The sequence below is a fragment of the Scyliorhinus torazame genome, chromosome 13 (assembly GCF_047496885.1).
Source record: "Scyliorhinus torazame isolate Kashiwa2021f chromosome 13, sScyTor2.1, whole genome shotgun sequence".
NCBI lineage: Eukaryota > Metazoa > Chordata > Chondrichthyes > Carcharhiniformes > Scyliorhinidae > Scyliorhinus > Scyliorhinus torazame.
In genome coordinates, this window is record NC_092719.1 from 191,963,899 (window position 1) to 191,982,873 (window position 18,975).

The following is an 18,975-nucleotide window of genomic DNA, read 5'->3' on the forward strand; positions in this document are numbered from 1 at the left end:
TCTTTAGTAAACCGCCATGAAGATCCTCAATAGTAACTTTGTCAGCTGCACAAATCGGTCACCAACACTTGTCAATGGTCGACGAGAGTGCCAAATTGGAAATGCTTTATAGATTTATTGTGAAGCTCTCAAAGAAAAAAATATCTTGAAAAAAGAAATTGCAATGCTTCAGTGAAGAAAACAGAAATTTCAATTTGAAGTTCATGGAATCCCTACAGTGCAGAAGGAGGCCAATCAGGCTTATCGAGTGAGCACCAACCCTCCAAAAGGGCACTTTATCCCCCTAATTCCACCCAACCTTTTGGACACTAAGGGACAATTTAGCATAGCCAACCCACCTAACATGCACATCTTGGGTCTCTGGGAGGAAACTGGAACACCCGAAGAAAAGCCCATGTAGACACGGGGAGAATGTGCAAATTCCACACCGTCACCCAAGATTGGAAACAAACCTGGGTCCTTGATGCTGTGGGGCAGCAGTGCTAACCACCATACTACCCAAAATTGCAGCAACCCGGAGATTAATTCAAAGTACCTAATCCTAAAAGATTCCAGTGTCTGAATTGGAACTGCCCTGGCCTCTGCTGTACATGCTTAATAACCCAGAGGAAGGCCAGTATTTCTAGTAATATTAATATTTATTGATGACGCCAACCAGTATGGCCAAGTGCCAAATATAAAAAGGAGGCAAAATAGCACTCAGGAAATCCAAGTTGATAGTGGAGCTAAGGAATGCTAAAAGGGTTTCAACCATTAAATGTACAATATCAGTAGAAAATATTGCACATTAGAACATCAGCAGTCACACCATAAACAAATGATGTGGAGATGCCGGCGTTGGACTGGGTTGAGCACAGTAAGAAGTCTTACAGCACCAGGTTAAAGTCCAACAGGTTTGTTTCGATATCACTAGCTTTCGGAGCGCTGCTCCTTCCTCAGGTGAATGAAGAGGTATGCTCCAGAAACATATATATAGACAGATTCAAAGATGCCAGACAATGCTTGGATTCTCGTATGGATTCTTGAATGCTCGTATTCCAAGCATTGTCTGGCATCGTTGAATCTGTCTGTAAATAATTTTCTGGAACATAATACCTCTTCATTCACCTGAGGAAGGAGCAGCGCTCCGAAAGCTAGTGACATCGAAACAAACCTGTTGGACTTTAACCTGGTGTTGTAAGACTTCTTACCATAAACAAAGATAGCAAAGGATTTGAGTTTAAAGGTAGAGTGAAAATTTCTACTCAAGATATTAAAGCTAACAAAATTCTTGTACAGGTTATCGTGATTTTGGCCACTGCTGTGTCGACATTAAGAACATTACGCTCAATGTGGGGCATTTCACTTGTACTGATGGATAGGGGAGGTTTGAAGATTTTGGGTTCTAATTCGTAACTCTTGAAGAATTGAAGAATGAGACTGTGTGGAATCGAAACCTTTAAAATATTGAGAGGTATTGTTAGTAAACAGCTTATTTGACTTCAACGGCAAAAACAGGACCCAAGGTCAGGCACTTAATATTAAACAGATTACAAATGTGAATGTGGTACATTATCCTTGATTGTCCTTCTCACCTTCTGCAACATTTAACATATTCAACCACACGACACTCCCCCAAAGACTCCTCTATTGCCAGTATGACTGTCTGTCCCGATGCAAGAAATCATTGTTCTCATTATCTTCCCTCACATCTCAGCAAAGGAGACATGTTCCACGTGTCCAACCATAAGTCAGTGCGAGGAATTCTCCATTTTCTGTCTCAAGTATGGTGGTGACCTATTCGGGCAGCGCCTTTACCGCTCACCGAGACGGCATAAACTTGCACCCAATTCTGCGCTTGGAGCCATATTAATTATGCACGAGTGAGTATCTCTCCAAATCACCTGGCGGGTCAGGAGCTGATTTGTCCACCCATCTTCAGGTGGCAGGTTCGAAGGTTCTGCCGGCAGATTTAAACACCAGCGCTACACACTCATGTCACTCTCTCTAGCCCACCTGTTATCAGGTGACTGCTCAAGATGGCAGATCCAGCCAAAGGCAAAAGGCCACCTCCCTCGTAAAGCAGCACCCCACTTTAGCCGCCAGACCCTCGACACCTTGCTCCGTGGATCCCTGGTGCAGAGGTTACCCAGGAATGGCTCCAAGAATGTCACCTCTCTGACCGAGGAGGCCATCGCCCAGGCGCAGCTGGCAACGGCACCCAATTTGGCACGCAGTTCAAGAAATTACCTCATTAGCTCTGCCAGGGCATGTCAGCCGTTAACTCCCTCCAATAACAAATTCTGAAATAATTGAAACAAATTCAATAACATCCAGACATAGGAACAGCTTCTTCCCCACAGCTACTAGACTCCTCAACAACTCCCCTCGGACTGATCTGAAATGAAATGAAATGAAAATCACTTATTGTCACAAGTAGGCTTCAATGAAGTTACTGTGAAAAGCCCCTAGTCGCCACATTCCGGCGCCTGTTCGGGGAGGCTGGTACGGGAATTGAACGGTGCTGCTGGCCTGCTTGGTATGCTTTAAAAGCCAGCGATTTAGCCAAGTGTGCTAAACCAGCCCCTGTTCCCTGTAAGAACACTATTCACGACGCCCTATGCTGCTCTTGCTCATGTATTTGCTTTGTTTGGCCCCTTGTTCTGCACTGTAACCAATCACTGTTTGTCAATGTACCATTTGTCAATGTTCTCTGCTGATTATTCTTTTTGTCTACTATGTACGTACTGTGTACGTTGCCTCGGCCGCAGAAAAATACTTTTCACTGTACTTCGGTACATACAAAGAACAAAGAACAAAGAAATGTACAGCATAGGAACAGGCCCTTCGGCCCTCCAAGCCCGTGCCGACCATGCTGCCCGACTAAACGACAATCTTCTACACTTCCTGGGTCCGTATCCCTCTATTCCCATCCTATTCATGTATTTGTCAAGATGCCCCTTAAATGTCACTATCGTCCCTGCTTCCACCACCTCCTCCGGTAGCGAGTTCCAGGCACCCACTACCCTCTGCGTAAAAAACTTGCCTCGTACATCTACTCTAAACCTTGCCCCTCTCACCTTAAACCTATGCCCCCTAGTAATTGACCCCTCTACCCTGGGGAAAAGCCTCTGACTATCCAAAAATCGCTTATTGTCACAAGTAGGCTTCAAATGACGTTACTGTGAAAAGCCCCGAGTCGCCACATTCCGGCGCCTGTTCGGGGAGGTTGGTACGGGAATTGAACCGTGCTGCTGGCCTGCCTTGGTCTGCTTTAAAAGCCAGCTCTTTAGCCCTGTGCTAAACCAGCCCCAGATGTGACAATAAATAAAAAATTTAAAATCTCAGCATAGCATCATGCACCCACACAGCTACTTTCTTCACAGATCTCACACATCCATTAGCAGGGGACACATATTAACATTCATTCTTTTATGGAGACTTTCACTTCATTATCCCATCTGTCGTGCCATTCAATCTCCGTCCGCTGGCTCTCTGGGAAGGGCTCACCACACTCAGGGTTTCATTTCACCCAATCTCTGCTTCATTCCCTTTGATAGCATCCTTTCCTTACATCTTCGTACGCAACAAAGGAGAGCGAACCCATTCCTGCCGGAGGATGGCAGAGATCCTCCCCCTCACCGAATTTGAGGAGACTGCAGCTGACCTTGCTGGGGAGGACCGCGATCAAATGCCCACGAAGACCCTATTTTCTTTCTTGTAGGCACCAGCAGGCTGTGGCCATCCAGGCAGCTCAGCAGCAGCTCGAGCCCCTGAAGCACATCCAAGAAGGAGGTGGGGGCTCACAAAGAACCATAACAGTGCTCATCTGCACCCTCCACCAGCACAGAAACACAGAACACAGTGGGGCGTAGCTCTAGATTAGGGTCACTTTCTGGAGAACCTCACAGGCACATACCCACAGCAGTCAGAGGTCGGGACATCCCAGGTCTCCAGCACCTGGAGGGCTGCTGGGGACCAGTCGCCATCTCAGTCCCAGTCAGATGTTGAGCTTCTGGATGTGGCTGTCAGCTCACTGGTGGAGATGCAGAGGGAGGCAGTGGAACATCAGGCAGAGATTCGAGAGTCACTCAGCAGACTAGAGGAGACCGCCTGCGCTTTTTCTGGCGTCATGGCTCTGACATTCGAGCGCTTCCGAGGATACCATGGGAACCTTGACAACCACCATGGAGACCTTGGTCCAGCAGGTCCTGCCAGATTTGCACTAGGCCCTGCACTCGATGGCCACGCATCCTGGTGGGCACCATCAGGATGTAGGCAACATGAGAATGAAGTACCTCGACCTCCCTCCAGGTGTCCCATCTCCTGCAAGCTTCAAGCTAGGGTCCCTCTGGCCGACAGGGAAGATAAGCGTCAGTCGGAGACTCCGGGGATGTCCATTCAGGTCACTCCAAGGGTGTGTATCTGCTCAGATTGATATAACAGGATTTCAAAATCAAAAGTCCTCCAAGATCTCACCCCTCCCTTTCTCTACAGCTTCCTCCAATTGTATACGCCAAGATATCAGCACTCCTCCAATTCTGGTGTCCTGTGCACCCCGATTTTCATTGTTCCACATTGACAGCATGCCTTCATCTGCTTGGTCCTAACCTCTGGAACCCCCTCCCTAAACTTCTCCACCTCTCTGCCCTCGCCTGCAAACTATTTTTTTTTAATAAGCTTTTGGTCCTCTTTCCTAATATCGCCTTCCATGGTTCCATGTGAAATTGTATTTTGCAACCCTCCTGTGGGGTACCTTGGAACACTTTGTGACATTAAAGGCGCTATAGAAATGCAAGTTATTTCATGAGTGCCTGTGTACCTCGGATCGTATGTGAGGCATTGTCTCAAGTTACCTCTGTCACCCCCTGTTTTGACTCCGAGAAGCATGGCATTTACATCCCCTTTAAGTGGGGCTTCATTCAATGCTCTCCCTTTGACATTTTAATTTTGTACCAAAATTGGTGTTCTGGATCTCTTTCCTGCAGTGTGATAAATGCAGCATTAAGCTTAAGATAGCAGGGGACGAACAATGCTTGCTATCTTCTCCAGTTAATTAAAAAACAGATAATAAAAGCACTGTGGGTGTCATATTCCAACTAAAACATCCTATTCATTCAAAAGTACCTGTATTCAAGTGAGCTTGCAGTATTTGTTACAAAGACTTCATTCTATTTTTGCAACAATAATGTTGACAGTTGATGCTGGTTTTCGATGAAAGGCAATCACTTAAAATAATGCAACTGTAGCAGGTGAGCAACAATGCATCTTGATCAAGTTAAAGTTAATTAATTTACAGCTTTCACTAAATAGCTTTGTGTTTCTCTTCTGTTGTTTTCCATTTCGCTCTCATATTACATCCTTAAATTAGTCATGTTCCCTCATTTATTAGAAAGGGGGGGTGAAATCTGGATGTACATTTCCCATCCAGCTGGTTTCAGTCCAACCCTGTACGTCACCCCACAGGAAAGGGACTCTGATCTCCTCTTGGGAGACAAGACATTCTGTCATCAGGCAGCATTTCCTTCAAACAGCATGTTCTAGAACTGGACAAAACTTGACTAATGAGGGATAGTAATCTTTATTGACAACAAGGGTGAGCGGCTGAGTGGGAAACTCTTTGCACATGTTCCTGCATCCTGCCACCTCAGCTATTTTATTGCATGGTGTTTCTGTATTTATGTTCGTCCCACTCGCTGATCAAGATCAACTTTACGGTTTTCTTTATTCTACCATTCATAGATTGCATAGGTTAAACATTAACTGTAGAGTATAGAAAGTAAGCGAATTGCTTCAGAATGTAGAAAAGGACCTTGGAGCTACATATCAGATGCAGCTGTGACTGCAATGTACTTGGCCTTTAGGATATTCTATAAGGCACTCCAAAATGTGCCCAGATTTATTAATCTTGCGTGGCTTGGCAAGTGCGCACCTGATCCAGAAGTACCTGAAATCATGTGAGAAGGAAGCAGGCACCCCAATGTCATCGGGCACTGGCACATTATTCCGGTCGGCGGGTGCGCATAAGAGTCGGAAGCATGCCCGCCAACAAGCAGGCAATTGAGCATATTATTGGGCCAATCAAATGCAATTTTACCTGGCCTGCCTGCTTTTAAGGTTGGCGGGCAGTCTGATTGATTAGGTGTTCTTTACGTTTTTGCTGTAATCCAGGGCGGGAATGAAATGTCAGGACTGAAATAAAATTAAAGAAGGTGCCTGGGGACTGAGATTTATGTTTGAACGTGCTGTCTAGACCGGGGTTTTTGTGAGCCATGGGGAACATGAGCAGATGTCAGGAGGGTCGTGGAGCAATCAGTCATGGTGTTCACACAGTGGGCCCAATAGCGGGAGAAGCACCCAACGACCGCTTTCGGCATTTTTATTGAGAATGGCAGCTGTTTAAATACGAAAGAAAGGAGGCTATGTACAGACTTCAGGCCAGAAACGGTAGCAGTGAACAGGTCACGCACTCTGCATGTACACTTGATGTCAAATGCCCTGTATGTATCTGCTTTTGGCACCAAATCACAGAGGAGAGTTTCTTCCATTTTTTAGCTGCTGGCAAGCAAGACTAGAGACTGTGAAGATTAACCATTTTCTTACGAGTAAGATATGGCCAATGACACAAATAGTCAGTGTACCTACTAGCCATGATCTTATACCTGAATCTGCTGGAGAGAGCTGCACAGGAGAGTCCAGGGCTGGACACAGCAGTGCTAGTGTTAGCTCTGTGCAGAGTTCCAGGGCTTCTGGGTAACAGCTACAAAGAAGAAAATTAACTCGTAACAAAGCAGTATAAAAATAATTTCTTGAGGTATGGTTTTGTCATTTGTGCCAATGAAAATAAGGAAGCAAAGCCCATGTGTGTTATATGCAGGGAAGTACTGGCAAATGAGAGGACAAGTTCAGATTTGAAGGAGATGTGAGGGGGGGGGGGGTGGAATTCCTTTTGAGATTGAAACTCCAGAGTCAGTTATTAACCTACAGTTGACTCCAAACGTGGCTGATGTCCATGCCAATTTTCCAAAATCGACTGTACCAAAAGTGGATGGGGAAACATCAGTGATTCTGGGGATTAGTGCGAGCAGCCATTAAAATACCGCAGAGGTTTCCTTCTGAAGTTACGGAAAGAGATTGTGTTTGAGACATGTTTGGCTTAGCTATTCCACAGCATCTTTGAAGTTTCGAACAAACAATTGGCATTCCAATGAAGTGAAACACACCAAGCTACATTAAAAGAAAATAAGACTCATTCTTATATGAGTACCTTTCAGGAGTTTGTGGCATCCAAAAGTGCTTTGCAGCCAATGCAGTTCTTTTGGAAGATCATCAATATTGTAATATAGGTTACGTGGCAACCAATTTGCACAAAGCAAGGTCTCACAAGCAGAAAAATGGTATTGAACACTTAATTTGCTATCAGATGATAAATATTGGGCAAGTCCAAAGATGTGCAGGTTAGGTGAATTGGCCATGCTAAATTGCCCTTAGTGTCCAGGAAGGTTGGGTGGGATTACTGGGTTACGGGGATAGACTGGAAGTGTGGGCTTGGGTGGGGTGCTCTTTCCAAGGGCCGGTGCAGACTTGATGGGCCGAATGGCCTCCTACTGCACTATAAATTCTATGATCTTTAATCTATGATCTAAGACACCTGCTCTTACTCAAATAATGCCAAAGGATCCACCTGAGAGGGCAGATGAGTCTCAGGTCTCATCTGTAAGACAGTGCCTCTGACAGTGCAGCACTGTAAGGGTGCTGCACTGGAGCAACAGCCTAGATTTTCTGTTTCAAATGTGATTTTCACTCACAATCTTCTGTCTCAGAGGCAAGTGTAATACCCACTGAGCCGCAGATTACATCTATAATATCAATACCCTTAAGGTGGTTCTCAGTTGTCACAGATTCATATTTGATATGATGGAAGCCTGTGAGGCAATCAGAAAGAAACAGGCTGAAATGTGAAATTCTGAGCAATGTATCGGCAGATTGTTCCCTCATTCAACATTACAAAGAGTTGTAAAGCTCAGGAGAAATCTTTGCTGAGATCAATTTGCAAAATGCTTTTAATTTATTGATTCGAGCAGCCCTCCTGAAGGATTTAAAAGTTATTATCAGGCCAAATTTTCCATTTTATTTGTTATAGATACTCTGGGGCCAATGTTCAAGTAAGAGCAGCCTGGAGATTCCCCAGATCTCAGCCGGGACGGGCTACTGCATCAGTGTAAACGTCTAGCCTTTATAGGCTTGCCAATGGAAAATTTCAGTCATCTTGCACCTGGTTTTAGTGCGGAATCTTCTAGAGGAGTCTGTGACATCTGTGAACAGGAAATGTAACAGTGAAACTCTTCAACATAACTAAAGGATCTTCACTGAGCCATGCAGAGTTTAATCCAGGAAGTAAACAGGAAATATAAGCTACATTGTCGCTCAAGGGTCTGGCACATATAGGGTTAACATATGACATGAGTACAGGACCACCCACGCAATGATGGAAGAGAACACCTGGGGGGTCAGTTTAGTGTTGGGCAGAGCCCTGCGTACATGCAAGCATGGAGACAGCTTCGAGCTTGAGCCCTTTACTGTGTATATGTTCATAGTTCTTGTAGTTAATAAACACATACAGTGAAGCGACTTGAGACTTTGAAGATGATATTAAGACCTGCCAAGCATTATCTAACACCCTACAGCATACATCATGTACAGGAAGCAAAATCAAGATTTGAAAATATAGAAAGATTAAAGAGACAAGCAGAACTTGTATTTTTTTTTAAATCAGTAATATGGTGAAAAAAATAAGTTTCCATATTTATAAAATTATCTTTTCAGAGCCAAAGAGGCTGTTCAACATTAATCATCACTTATTATGCCATTGGAAATTCAACCCTAAACATACAGCCCTAACATTTCAAAAACTCCAAATTCATACCATTACAGTGATTTCAGCGCCAGGTCCATCATCAAAGATTGCAATACTTCAGGGTACCTCTGACAGCAACTTCTGGATTTCCACGTTTAACTGTACATGTGTGGGTGCCAAACGTTATATACTGTATTCATGGTGATCGCTGATAGCCTCTTTGTTATTTCCAGCAAAATCCAGGCCATTGCTTTCTTCAGTGGCAGCAAAGTTCCAATGCACATTAACATAGAACTCAAGGAGGCCTTTTAGCTCCTTGAACATGTTCCATTTGTGGCATTATGTTTGTGGCATAAATGTCCTTTTGTAAGGTTCAGAACTTACAACGGCAGGACACCCCCTATCCCACGTGCAAGATGCAGAATTATGTTGTGAGCTGGAGATGTGGCAACACGTTTGCAAGTAGGACAGCACTGACTGACCGTCAGCAAAACATTCTGTATATGCATTTTATTTATTGACATAAGATGACCCTAACACCAGTCCACTTTATATTCTACAATATCGATCACATACCGGTCTAGGTGAGTTTGGTTTTTAAAAAGTGTGTTCCAGTTTTTTACCTCAACCCAAGCCGCGCGTTTTGCCACTTATATAATTGCTATTTCCAAGCATTGCATCTTGAAAGCTTCTTAGCAAGTCATTATCAATGTCAGTTTGGGTTCCGTCAAGGTCAGCTTCAGCCTCCGTCCAAACATGGACAAGAAAGCTGATTTCCAAAGGGAAGGTGAGAGTAATTATTGTTGACATCAAAGCAGCTCACCACCATTGTCTCAAGGACAATTAAGGATGGAAAATAAATGCTGACCGTGCCAATGACTCACATATCCCAGGAACGAATAAAATAAATCAAGGCAGCATTTGATCAAGCGTGGCAGCAAGGAAAGGTTGATGTCAATGGATATCAGGGAGAAAATTCTTCACTGACGAGTCATGCCTAATTCAAAAGAAGATGGCTGTAATATTTGAAGGCCGATACCCGAGTCCCAGGACGTTACTGCAGAGTTCCTTCACCAATTGCCTCTCCCCCCCCCCCCCCCCACCCCCGACATCATAAAAATATCAAAATAGGGATGTTCACTGATGATTGCACAGTGTCCAATTCCATTCTCAATTACTCAGAAAGTGAAACATTCTGTACCCACCTGCAGCAAGGTCTCAAGATCTGGACAACATTCAGGCTTATGTTGATAAGAGACAAGTAAATTAGTAAGAGACAAGTAAATTAGTGAGACACAATTGTCAGGCAATGACTATTTCCAACAGCGAAGAATCTATCTACTTCCCCTTGATATTCAAGAGCATCAACATCTCGTGGGTTGCCATTGATCAGAAACTTAACTGGACCTAGGACGCAGAAACGATGATTACAGAAGAAGGTCAGAGGCTGGAAATTTCAATAACACACCACTTGACTTCCCAAAGACTTTCCTTTATCCATCGTCCAGAAGTTAGATGGAATACTTGCCCAGTGAATGCAGATCCAACAACAGTCAAGAAGTCTGACACTATCCAGGACAAAGCAGCTCACTTGATTGACATTCCATCCACCACCTTAAATATTCACTCACTTAGCACAAGCAGACCATGTCTGCAATGTGTGCGACCTACAAGATGCTTTCCAGCAACAAACCGAGGCTTCTTTCACAGTATTTCCCAAATCCACAATTCCCCCACAAAGGACACAGGTAACAAGCACATGGGAACACCAACACCTACAAGTGCCTTGTCTTCTGGATATCAACATTTACAAGTTCTATACCTTTTAAAATATATTCTGCTTTTCTATTCTTATGACCATTATACTTCCCTCCATTATAGACAATCTGCCACCTTGTTGTCCACTCACTTAAACTGTCCATATTTCTTTGCAGTACCTGTGTCCTCCTCATAGCTTGTATTCCCACCTAGCTTTATGTCATTAGCAAACCTGGATACATTGCTCTGTCACTGCATCAAAGTTATTAACGTAGATTGATAGCTGGGGCCCCAACTCTGATTTTTGCAGCACCCCACGAGTCATTGCAGTTCAAGCAGGCAGCTGACCACCACCTTCTCAAGGGAAATAAGTGACTAATAATAATTGCTGGCATTACCTGCAATGCCCACATTCCATGAATGAATAAATAAAAACAAAAAGGAATAAAATGTTGTGTCCAGGAACAAGAATAGTCAGAGGCTTTTCTTGGATAGTCAGAGGCTTTTCCCCAGGGTAGAGGGGTCAATTACTAGGGGGCATAGGTTTAAGGTGAGAGGGGCAAGGTTTAGAGTAGATGTACGAGGCAAGTTTTTTACACAGAGGGTAGTGGGTGCCTGGAACTCGCTACCGGAGAAGGTGGTGGAAGCAGGGACGATAGTGACATTTAAGGGGCATCTTGACAAATACATGAATAGGATGGGAGTAGAGGGATACGGACCCAGGAAGTGTAGAAGATTGTAGTTTAGTCGGGCAGCATGGTCGGCACGGGCTTGGAGGGCCGAAGGGTCTGTTCCTGTGCTGTACATTTCTTTGTTCTTTGTTCTAATCTTTACAGTGGAGAGACTAGCAACCTTCGACAGTACTGAGTCTATCCACATTTCTTTCAATTCTATTGCTGCGTTGTCAACAAATGAATCTCTCTCTTTCTTCAGCTGCCATGTCCTAAGAGGAATTGGCAACAATGGACTTGGTCCATGATTATGTTTGGCAAGGTACCTCAGTGGTTCACTGTTGCCTACTGCAGGATCTTGCTGACCAGGAGACTCTCCCACTCTCACTGCCTGTCATGGAAATAGAAGAATTTACAGACTGACCATCAAACTGTTTTGCCACATTATGAATCCACCTTCCTTGGCCATCAGCTCCCGGAGTGGGACGTGAACCCATAGCTTCTGACCTGGAGATAAGGGCCGCAATTCAGCAGCCTTGACGCGCCTGAATTGGTGTTGGGGCGAGGCTGTTGAATCTCACGAGAGGCGTCTTGCAAGTTGTGGGATGCTCAAAATGTCTCGCAAGATTGAACAGAATCTCGTGATCTGGATCTCGCCCTCACTGTTCATGGCTCATTAAATATACATTGGCCGGGTTCACCCGGCACCCGGGATTCAACGGCCTGGGAAACCTTGCCAGGGCACCATTTAGTACTGGTCCATACAAACGTGGACCAAGCGCAACAGCACCTGGGAGGGGGTGGGTCTCCCAGGACACTGGAGACCCCTGGGTGGTCAAGGACAGGGCAGGGTGGCACTCTGGCTTTCCCTTTGGCACCTAGGCACATTGGCACTGTCAGGCTGGCAGGTGCACCGGCAGGGTGCCAGACTGGCTGTGCCAGGGTGCCAGGTTAGCACTGCCAGGGATTGGGCCTAGGGGTAGGTAGAGGGGCGGGTGTAAGGGAGATGTTCCCGGGGGCCTTCCCAAATCTGGGGGGGGGGGTCGAAAAGAGCCTTCCAAAATGACGCCCCGATCTGTTCACCTGCAGGAAATCCCTCTAAGTGCTGCCTTGGCGGGATCTCCCTGAGGGAAAAAATAATGGCAAAGTGCCGTTCAACAGCGAGACGTTTCTCGGCGCTGCATGCACTGAGAAGCACCCTGCTAAATGCGCCATTCAGCAAACTTTGACTCAAGTCCACTCAATCGCGCGCGTGAACTCTACCTGCTCCATACCAGGACCTCCCGGAAAGGATCTATCTCCACTCAAACAATTGCTGCCTTGGATCTCACACCTGCAGTCAACTCAAGGTAATAACGCACATCAACAGCAAACCTTTAGCATCTTACCCAAGTTTCCATTCTCTTATAGCATTGATATATTTTTCAATTATAGGGTGGAAACTGCAGGTAATCTTATACCCGCCTCTTGTGCACCATCTATACAAAGTCATTTTCTATCAGTATACTAATCAGGGTTAAAAATCTTAACCATTTTACTACCCAAACCTGGAAAACCAAAGCCAGCCCCACTATCCTGACTGCTGCCCGAGTGCAATGAGCTGGCTCAGGTAATGATCAAATTTAGTCCTGGTCTACATGGCTGAATGTGGCGGTGCCTCTCGGCTGTATCAAACAAGAAGCTGCAGAATGCAAATTACACCCAAGAACTAACTTATCTTGCGGCTCTGCCTAGCTGTAAATGTAATCCACCCTTAACGAGAGATCATGTATTTACACAGAGCTTTAATCTGTATTGTTCTATATTCGGAGAGCTGGTATCAGTAACTCGACTGATTATTTGTAATATTAAAGCATTTCTGAGGTTCATTTCCAAAATGCCCACATGCTTGAGCACTTTCAAAGCAGGGATCTCACATCGCACAAGTTATCCACCAGCCCAGTGCAAAGCTCAAGTGATGTGAGATCTTACAGAGGTAATGTGCATGACTTGGCATGTTCCAAAGTCAAATTGGGACCCAATTCAGAGGTTATGCTGTCACTTACACTCAGAAGCATTGATGTGAAAATGGTAACATTAATGTGGCCTTATTTAGAGACTCTGGGATGTGGGATGGTAGTGGTAGGGAAGGGGTGCTTTTTAAACAATTAAAATAAGTTTTACATTGGGCTTGTTAGACAAGCCTTATTAAACAAAGTTAGGATCAAAGTTTAGCGGCAATGGCAAACCAACTAAATTCTGGCCAATCAGTTATCATTTTAATTGCTGGAATATTCAGTTACCAGCCTTTGTGAAGTGTAAAAAGTAGAATCTACTCCCAGTAATTTGTTTAAAAGTACGGAGGATTACAGAAATTACAGAGAAAAGGGCTTTGACAAACCAAAGATTCATAGAATGGGTAATGCAGGAAGGAGGCTGTTTGGTCTGTCTGCTCTCTGTAATAGCATTTTGGCTCATCTCCACCCCCTTCTCTGTAATCCTTGACATTTCTTCAGGTGCCTATTCAATTGTTTTTTGAAAGCCACAATTGAATCTATCTCCTCCAGACTTCAGGCAGTGCATCCCAGATCCTAACCGCTCGCTGTGTAAAATATGTTCGCTCATGTTGCCTCTGGTTCCTTTGCTGATCTACGTAAATCTGTGCCCTCTGGCTCTCAATCCTATCATCTGCTGTACAGCACATCTACCTACCACCCGAATACATTGGATCTAGCCCTCTCCTGATTTATACCATCACCCTGATTTATATCTCTGATTTTTAACCCATTACATTTATTTTCCTGCTGATTGCTCAGGAAGTGGAGCAAAGGAGTGAGGGTTAATGGAGAGAGTGAGGTGGGGGAAACAATAATAGAAGGAGAGAGAGTTTCCATTTAACAAAGGATAACAAGACCTTCAGGGACGAGCAGCTACTCTGTCAGCCCCGATGAGCAAAATGGGAACAGGACAGTGAACTGGCCTTTTCTCAGTCTCAGCATATATCTCCAGTGTATAGGGAGGGGGGGGGGGGGGGGGGGGCATTATGACTATATCAGTGTATGTGCTAACCGTGTTCTCCTGATTTCTAGCTAAAAATGCAACAGGCTTTACTGGTGAACTCAGCAACATCTCTCAACATTCACATGTTTCAAGGCAGCTGTTTTTTTCTATTGTGCATGTTGTAACACATTTTACATGTTTTCTCAGGGGTGTAGAGGGGAGGTGGTCAGGACACAGTTGCAAACTTTTTAACAGTACTCTTCTGCTGAGGCTCATGCAAACAAACCGTTGACAAAATAGGAGAGACTTCACAAGTCTGAACTCCTTGGAAAACACTCATTGGAGTGGATATGTTATATTGACAAATACAGATGAGGAAGAACATTTCTGTATTCATCCAGAAAAAAAGTCACTCCCCTTCACAACAATAAATTCTTCCTTGACCTTGTGGGGTCACCATAATATTGATTGAACACCTTTATATCAACCATCTCGTTTTACAACCAGGCCTCCCAACCATTGCCCCATTTATTCAGGCTGGGGACATGCTGGCTTACCTGTGTTGGTGGTCAGGTTCTACTTTCGCCAACAAGTCTGAGAGTGGGTCTTGAACCCAGGTCGTCGAGGTCAGAGGTAATAATCTTTATTAGTGTCACAAGTAGGCTTACATTAACATTGCAATGAAGTTGCTGTGAAAATTCCCTAGTCACCACACTCCGGTGCCTGTTCAGGCACACTGAGGAAGAATTCAGAATGTCCAATTCACCTAACAAGCACGTCTTTCGGGACTTGTGGGAGGAAACCGGAGCACCCGGAGGAAACCCACGCAGACGCAGGGAGAATGTGCAGACTCCGCACAGACAGTGACCCAAGCCAGGAATCGAGCCCGGGTACCTGGTGCTGTGCAGCAACAGTGCTAACCACTGTGCTACCATGTCACCCTATGCTACCTACTGAGCCACTCCAGCTCCATTATTAAAATGCATTATCACATCAATACATTGGAGAACAAACAAAGCTACTGGTAATGACTGGGAACAACATCTAACTTTGTTCCATTGCAAAATGAAGAATCAATAGTTTTATATTAGACACAGTTATAGATTAGCAGTAAACTTTAAGAAACAGCCGCTTCTACTTATTAAACCAATTGTGTGTATTTGTAAAACTGTTTCAACACTATAATATTCCAGAATACCTGAATGTGAGAATATTCTATGTTAAGGCAATAGATGTTTCCGACATTGAAGAATCATTCAGTCACTTGGGCTCATCAGAATTACTTCTGATGATCATCCAAGATACAATCCAGGTCCCGGGGATATTGAATCCTAACTTCTTTTGCTAAATGTCAATTTTGCAACAGAAAATAGCAATATGTAGCAAGATTTACCCTTGGTGTGACCTTATGTGTAAAGATGGTAGCATTACTTTAAATCCTGCAAGGCTGCCATATTTTGCGACGCAATCCCAAAGAGATATGAGTTGTGAGCCAGTTTGCTCATATGACCGCCAATATGAAATTGATTTCATACAAATGCTGTGGCTGTTCTGCATTTTCCATTGCATTTCTTTCACTTTAGTTTGGCAGATATCTCTCCAATGTTAACAAATAAATCACTGTCAGTATAACGAAGCCCCAGCTATCTAATAATCAGGGCTGAGAGGGGAATTATTCAATTTTTTAAAAATACATAATTAATAATACAAAATTAACTGTGGGAGAAATCTACTTCTGTTTCATATTATTTTGAAATTGAGTTTGAGTCATCTGAGGTCACGCTGTGCCAAATGGAGGAAGTCAGACTTCAGCTCAAATCGAATCCAAATGTCATTTGGATTTCTTTAAATAATTATGTTACCATTTGACGGCAAAGCCTCAAGTGGCCCAAGTGTGAAACTGATAACCTTGCAGTAATTGTGGAAAGTGGTATTATAACAATGGCCTGTACAACATCCCATATAAAAACAGAGCTAGATTCTTTCATGGCATTCTTATCAAGAAAATGAGCAAACTTCAAAATATGAATCTATTTGCATTCCAGATTGAGATTCTCCTCGACCACATATCTGAAGGATGGAGGAATCCTTATCCATGTTAGGATGTTTTTAAACTTCTGTCAAATTTGCTTTTCCTTTAGAAATGCAAATAAGATAAAATGTTATTTGCACAGCAAGAGGTATGTTTGCACTATTCACAACTGGAAATGTACCTTAATCTCCATTGTTCTATCTACAGTTATTTGCAAAAAAAAAACATTTTGTTGGATGAAAATGGACCACAGCATAAACATGTTCAATCATTTTACTTTACCAGAGGCAGGATGCAAAAGACTAAATTGAGATTTTATCATAATAACAGTGTTGCCTGTCTCACCGAGTACCATTGACTACTCCCCACGGAACAAGTATTTGAAGAACTTACCTATATGCAGTGTGCAGTTTAATCTTGTAAAGACTAAATTTCATTCAAAGAAAACAAAAGAAAAACCCTTTGCAACATCATCAGCATTCATACATGTAGTTATTCCAAGAAAGGCAATCATTTACTGATGTTTGGAATATTTATCCCTGTGATTGCTTACTGCCTGCTTCAGAGAATATCAGAAAGATACATTGTTTTAACACCAGCTATAAAATAGTTGCTGTGAATGAAGCTGTACAGTTTTTTTCATAGGATTAACTGTTTGCCAAATATATCTGCGACTTGAGTGGCTGTGTTCACATCACTGTGAAATATTGAACACATATTTGTGTTCCCAACTGAGCCAGAACTCGTCAATTTTTTTGAGAAACACACGAGCAACACCTGAAGATTAACACAAGAACGTAATAGACAACATTCAATCAGTGCCGATTATTTCCAAATCACCAGATTAGAAGGTAAATGTAGGGACTAAACACAAGTAGATTGGGTACACAGGAACAAAACATTATGACTAAAGAAATCAGATTGGTAAATCCGATTGTCAGTGAAATGAGAGGGGGGGGGGGAGCAAAAAGTAAGGAGTTAATTATTACCCATTGCAGCAGGTTGATAAGGAATTGTGTGAAGTGCTGATTACTTATTTAACTCTTGTGTACCCCTGCAGATGTTCCAACGAGGCTAAAACTGCACCACGCTTTAACATTTCGAAACTACTGCAAAATACTTTGGAAGCCCCATTCAGGTGAAAATGTATAATGTTGTCTAAATCTTCACCTGCAGTCTTTCAGATAAACTTTGCATAGTATATACTGCTTTTTCCACTGTCTTCCACTCAACTGCAAAATAGTCACTCACATGAAAATAAAAAGGCTTTTTAATGAAAAACATTACTGATTTCTAATCAGGGGTAAGTTATACAATGTGGAGATACTGGCTGCATATAAAGGAGATGAAAAGTTATTTTGCCTGTATGGATTATAGATTACTTGTAAATTCTACAAAGGATCGGCACTGGCATTAAACAGCTCAGCACCTTCAGATACTAATTACCTGGATAAGTTATGACTAAAGTACATACATATTCAGGTACACGTATATTCAAGGTATATTTGCCTTTGATAAAGTAGCATTCTCGTTCTATGGTTGAACATTAAGATAGCGACTGGCATAACTAAAAGGCAGCTTATAGATATATATATTTCTGATAGTATGCATAAAATACATACAGTTATGCAAGTAACAAACGGATGTCAAAATTGGAATTGCATTGAAACCTTCCCCACCGTTAATGCAGAGAATTAGGCAATCAGCTGCAACATTCAATATTGGAATAAGTAAAGGTTTAGGGATAAAATGATTTAGATTGCAGTGCAGTTCACTAGCACAGTCTCACGGCTGCAAACTGAACACGCTCACTCTTGCCATCAAACTCAGAACAGTACATGTCGAAATGGAACAGCGTTGCGTTAGATGCTGCTGTAATACATCACCACCACCTCAAGGTCAGACAAAAAAAATAAGGTTGTGAAGAAAGGGAGACCAAAAAAAAAATTGCCAGCAGCGGTGCTTCCACCAAATAAAATATTCGCACGTTGAAAAATAAAAATGAGGTACCTGCGGAAAGAATAACGTTGTTCTTCTCCTACCTGTTCAGTGTGTTAAGACGGTGCCGGCTGCTTCCCTGTGTGTGTGTGTGTGAGTGGGTGGGTGGATGGGGGTATGAGTGTGTGACTGAGTGCTGCTGTCACCACAGCTCCCCCAGCACTGACTGAAAAATGCACCAAAAGAAACCCATTTACAAACACTCTCACCCACAATGGCGTTTCAACTAACCACCCATTTCAGCAGCAATATGTATACACACATATATATGGATTATGTTTCGGGGGGGGGGGATCCCTGCGTTGGATGCAGCCAAATGACTGGTGGGGGTGGGGCACTAAATAAGCCTTGCTGTGATGAAAAGAGAAAGGATTGAGGAATGGGGGTGTCGTTTATTTGCAAACGATTGGGGTGCTTTTAGTTCCAGTTTGCGGATAACGCTGCGAGGTGATGCTCCCTCAGCCTCCACATGATGCGCCAACGGAGCGCCCATTGGCGGGCTCGCCTCGCCCGGGAGGGATGGCAACGTGAGGAAAGTTGAGGGGATCTCGGAGACTGCGGTAGTCCCGGGTTCGAGACCCCGCAAGGTACGACCTCTCCCTGAGCAAAACACAATCCAAAAAAAAAACTTACCTCTCATGTTCACCGCGAAGTAAAGCAAAGGGTCGAATGTGACACACTCCTTGGACACGTGGATTTCC

The 18,975-nt window shown here is 43.6% G+C and overlaps 1 protein-coding gene across 13 annotated transcripts in view; it reads right to left on the reverse strand.

The window, feature by feature from the left end:
• The window catches only part of atp2b2 (ATPase plasma membrane Ca2+ transporting 2), a 1,245,322-nt gene extending 1,226,852 nt beyond the window's left edge, over positions 1-18,470 (reverse strand). For 8 of the 13 annotated variants that reach the window (XM_072472624.1, XM_072472623.1, XM_072472622.1 and 5 more), the window contains exon 1: positions 18,319-18,469. The gene's annotated coding sequence lies outside the window, so the exon portion shown is untranslated. Of the gene's footprint in view, positions 1-18,318 lie in introns of all 13 variants that reach the window. The other 5 variants (XM_072472614.1, XM_072472625.1, XM_072472626.1 and 2 more) reach the window with 2 other exon arrangements.
• Between the last annotated feature and the right edge of the window lie 505 nt (positions 18,471-18,975).